Below are 6,000 nucleotides of genomic sequence, written 5' to 3'. Positions count from 1 at the left end.
AAAAATCAAGTTGATGTTTCAAAATTAGAAACTTGTTTCTTCAACATTTATTTGATATAATACATTAAAATTGGTTAAAGATAAAAATCCAAGACAAATCATGTTGACGTTTAAAATTAGAGACTTGTTTCCTAAAGACATAATACATTAAACTCGTTAAAATAAAAGCATAATATTCATTTGTTTAATATAACTCGTTAAAATTCCAAATGTTATACTCATTCCTAAAGAAAGAAAATTCGGAGCGAAGATGATGAAATACCATATAACTCGTGCATCATCAAAGGTTGCAGCATGACCAAGTTGTCTTGATAAAACCATATGACACTAGCCTCGGAAGCTTCACCGTCATCAGAACATCTAGCTCCGGCGACGGCGCATCCATCACGAAAAACCTCGACTCCCCCTTCCCTCTCCATACACGTAACTCACCAAGTACCCATCGTCTTCCTCCTACTCCTTGACAATGGCCTCGTCGTCACAAACCCTGTCTCAACGACAATCCTCACCTTTTAAACCACCGAGTGCACAATCTCCTACTTATCCATTGTGTGCAAGAGAGCTGAAGAAAAATCAGCCATTGTGGGTCATTGAAACAAACATTGGATCGAAGGAATGATTGAAAAGGACGTATTTTTATTCATTCTGAACCCATATGTAGAGAGAATTTTTATTTTGAAAAGCCAAGTGAATTAACACTAAACAGAAGCACAAGGGGTGCTACACCCAATAATTAAACGATGTCCACAAGCCAAAGTTGTTGGAAACTCAAACAATAGAGAGAGTGATTTGTGTCGTGTATGTTCTGAGGTAGTGATTTGATGGATTAAAACCAATGGTGTGAATATCAAAGTCACAGTGACCAGCTCCCTGATTCAAATTTAGAGACTCCAACAAAGTTGTCAATTTCCATTGTTGTATAGGATTAGTATTGCCCGAATGAAGATCCCACACACACAAATTTTGTAATAGCATGTTTAATTTATGTATGTAATATATGCTCTGATAAATCTGTGATTTGGTTGATTATGAATGACACCTACGTCCTTTTTTGCATGATGAAAATGTATTATGTTTGCATAAACAGAAAATTTAACAAATCCTGTTGAGTTTTTTTCTTCGTGTCAGGTTAGAGTTTACGTAAAATTCCTTTGATCCTCATCTTCTTGGCGGGGCTTTGGTTTCTTGGTAGCTATTGGAGGTAGAATACATAAAGTGCAAGGACCCTAAACAATCAATTTACACTCGAGTTGAAAATGTTATTACCAGGATGACTTTTTTAGGAGAAATGCCACTTGCATTTTGTCCTAGTGCCATATAGATCGAGGTCGTAGAAACCATGAAGATCTTCTAAGGAAACACGGGACACGACATGCATCATCTAAACTTGGTAGTACAGTTTGTCAATGATTATGAGCAATTGTAGTAGAGTAAAGAACGAAAATACTCGAACAACCATTATAAACATGAAATGATAACTGCGTCTGATTTTATTGATTAAAACCAATAATGTGAATATCAAACTCATGGTGACCGACTCTATCATTCAAATTTTGAGCCTCCTACAAAGTTGTTAATTGTCATTGTTGTATAGGATTAGAAGCGCCCGAACGAAGATCCCAAACACACATGTAGCTAGTTGACCCACCAACCGCAACATCCAATATTTTGATGGCAACGATTATGGCAGCGATGATCAGAATCTTGTGGCTGGCGGGTTAACTAGCTACATGTGTGTGTGGGATGTTCGTTCAGGCACTGCTAATCCTATACAACAATGGCAATTACCAACTTTGTTGGAGGCTCAAAATTTGAATGAGAGAGCAGGTCACCGTGAGTTTGATATTCACACTATGGGTTTTAATCCATAAAATCAGACGCAGTTATCATTCCATGTTTATTATGGTTGTTCGGGTATTTTCGATCTTTACTCTACTACAATTGCTCATATTCATTGACAAATTATACTACGAAGTTTAGATGATGCATGTCGTGACCCAATTTTTCCTTGGAAGATCCTCATGGTTATCTACCACCTCGATCTATATGGCACCAACACGAAATGCAAGTGGCATTTCTCCTCAGTAAGTCATCCTGATAATGAGATCCTCAACTCGAGTCTCAATTGATAGTTTATGGTCCTTGTACTTCATGTATTCTACCTCCAGCAGCTACCTGTCAACCAAAGCCCCACCAAGAAGATGAGGATCAAAGGCATTTTACGTTAACTCTGACCTAACGCGGAAAAAAATAAAATCAATAGGATTTGTAAAATTTTCTGTCTATGCACATATAGTCCATTTTCATCATGCAAAGAACTCGGAATCTTAGATGCTACAAGTGGACCCTCCAGTAATGAAAAAGCCATATGAAAAAACACAAAATCTGTTGTAAAAAACTACGATTACATACATTATTGATTATCCCACTAGGTTAACATTGACAATATAAGTTGAATTTAAGAAATTAATTCATTGTCAGACTCACAGAATAACAGAAGAAGAAATTCACTCTTCAAGTAATCTTAAAAAGCTTTTACCTTTAGTTTATGGGGAAAGCTAAGCTGGCCTCTAATGTGACTGTGAATGGAATGAAGCATCACTCATTACCAAATATTGAAAACGATGAAATGTTTAGTGAAAGCAATTAGATTTGAGAGATAAGTTAGACATATAATATGATAAGATATTTGCCAATGACACTTCCGGGTGAAAAGGAATACATATTTGAACAAATGTGTCGCACAAGGGAAGATCGAAAAAACAAGAAGGATGGTGATTCCTTATTCCTTTTGCAAGGTTGTGTCTGCAATTAACATTAACACTCAGTTGTTCTTATATAACAGTTCGGGATGAGAAGAAACACACAAATTAAGAAATGTAGTTAATTTTGTTGATTTTTGGAAAAATAAAATATCAATATATATAAGCAAAATTGACTTGACCTATACATTAATAACAATTGTAGTTTCTAATTGATAGCATTGTATAATTTTCATTATATTAATTACTAATAATAAAAATACACATTATCTCTTATTAAATTATAATTAATATCACAACTTGATAATTTTATATTAATAATATTTATCACAATAATAATAATAAGTAAAAGTAAAATTGACTTGACCTACACAATAATAATAATACTAATTAGTTATTAATAACATTTTATATTATTCATTAATATTATTTCAATTATTAATTACATGTGTGTGTATATATATAACAATAAAATTGAGTTGACCTATATATTAATAACAGTTGTAATTGCTTATTAATAACATTGTATATTTTTAATTATATTAATTACTCATTGTAAACATTCTCAGTTCCTCATCTTAAAATATTATTATTAAAATTATAACTAATATCACATTTGAAGATTTTTTATTTATAATAATAATTACAATAATATTAAGTAAAAGTAAAATTGACTTGACCTCCACATTGATAATAATATTAATTAATATTTTTTAATAACTCTTTATATTATTTATTATATTAATTACAAATAATAAAAACTTTTCATGTTCTCATATTTATATTTTAACATTAATATTATTTTAATTTTTAATTACAAATTTAGGTAAAAAATAAATAATAATCATAACAAGTAAAATTGACATGAATTTTACATTAATAACAATATGAATTATTTATTAATAATATTTAAACAAAATTAAAAAAACTTCATATAGTAATTTAAGTTCAAGATTGTTTTAATTGAATTAATAATCACATGTTTCGGAAGTTTTTAAAAATAATAATAAATTGAAACTAACTACTATTTTTCGTACGTAACAGACATTAACGCTCTGTTTGTTTGTGCAGAGATTGAATAAAGAGAGAAGGCAGAGAGAGTTAGAGCAGAGAAACACTTTGCACCCGCGTTTGGTTTAGACATTGGGAAGATAGAGAGAGGGAACAAACATGTTGTCCAGTGCACTTTTTCAAGTCTTGCCAAACAAGGAAGAAATGGTCTGGGGGGCTTAACTTCCGTGAATGCCTATGAACCAATTAAAATTATTATATACAAAATAATCATATATAATAACCTAATTATATACCAATATAATTATATGTATATATAAATATATATTAATTATACATATTAATATAATACATATTTATAAAAAATTTCATATAAAATATATTTTAAAAAATATATTATTATATTTATAAAAATATAATTAGAATTAATTTTGAATACATTTAAATTTAGGATAAAATTGCCATTTTACACAAAAGTTAATACTTTATCTTCCCACTTTCTCTCTTATCTCTCTTATACAAAACAACTTCACAATCAACTCTATTTCTCACATATATCTCTCTAACCATATTCTCTCTTCTCTACTCTCTCTTCACTATCTCACTCTTCTCTACCAAATAAATCCTAAAAAGTATAAAGAGGATGATACAGACGTACATGACGCAATTTCGAAAGAATATGTTCAGATGGAAGACGCCAGTCCCTTAGTTTGTGTGGCGGCTTTCAAACATCGTGTGAGTGCTAGTTCCTTAAAAAGTGATTTAACAAGGCGACCTGCACAAGACATGTCGGAGCTGAAGGCGAGAGTCCAAGAATTTATTATTGTGGAGGAAGATGATACCCAACCCCAAAAAAGGAGCGTAGGGTGTGGACGCAAGAAGCAGTCACCAAGTTCCCAACACACAATCGAGACCGCCGATGGACGTGAGACAAATTCAGGCGTTGTGCCAGCCTAGGCAGGGATCACATGGTCGAAAATGGAATAGGTCAGCTCAAGTGACCCAACCACCAGTGTTGGGTCCAGGTGGGCCAGCATCCTGCCTGCAGGTAGCATTCGAAACGGGGCGCTGTCTGCTACGCTATAAGAAATAACGTTGCGCCCTCACTAACACCAATTGGTTTTGGCGTAGTGGTAAGCGCGTGATCCTACAAGTGGTATCAGAGCCAGGTCCCGTGTTCGAATCCCACGGAAGGCATGCTGTGCAGCTAGTTTGGCTGGCAGGTGTTGGGGGGGGGGATTGTTGGGTCCAGATCCTGCCTGCAGGTAGCATTCGAAACGGGGCGCTGTCTGCTACGCTATAAGAAATAACGTTGCGCCCTCACTAACACCAATTGGTTTTGGCGTAGTGGTAAGCGCGTGATCCTACAACCAGTAGCGACGCCAAGGGCCAAGGGCGACGACTGAACAACAACAACAACCAACCCCCAGTTAATGCAACTTTGAGTAGTATCCTTCGGGATGTAGGCCAAACAAATTTTTCGAATATCCTCAATTGCAAAATGTGAAGATAAAATGCATTCCTTTGACGTAATTTCTTAAAACAAATCCAAGAAGAATCAAGTTGATGTTTCAAAATTAGAAACTTGTTTCTTCAACATTTATTTAATATAATACATTAAAATTGGTTAAAGATAAAAATCCAAGATAAATCATGTTGATGTTTAAAATTAGAAACTTTTTTCCTAAAGACATAATACATTAAACTCGTTAAAATTAAAGCATAATTTGCATTTGTTTAATATAACTCGTTAAAATTCCATATGTTATACTCATTCCTAAAGAAAGGAAATTCGGAGCGAAGATGATGAAATACAATATAACTTGTGCATCATCAGAGGTTTCAGCATGACCAAGTTGTCTTGATGAAACCCATACGACACTAGCCTCGGAAGCTTCACCGTCGCCAGAACATCTAGCTCCGGCGACGGCGCATCCATCACGAAAAACCTTGACTCCCCTTTCCCTCTTCATACACGTCACTCACTAAGTACCCATCGTCTTCCTCCTACTCCTCGACAATGGCCTCCTCGTCACAAACCCTGTCTCAACGGCAATCCTCACATTTTCCACCTCCACGACACTGGATCGAAGGAATGATTGAAAATGACGTATTTTTATTCATTCTGAACCCATATGTAGAGAGAGTTGTTTTTTGAAAAGCCAAGTGAATTCACATTAAACAGAAGCACAAGGGGTGCTACACCCAATAATAAAACGATGTCCAC

Source organism: Lotus japonicus, chromosome 4 (assembly GCF_012489685.1).
Source record: "Lotus japonicus ecotype B-129 chromosome 4, LjGifu_v1.2".
In the NCBI taxonomy this organism is placed as follows: domain Eukaryota; kingdom Viridiplantae; phylum Streptophyta; class Magnoliopsida; order Fabales; family Fabaceae; genus Lotus; species Lotus japonicus.
Note: the sequence above shows the minus strand (reverse complement) of the source record.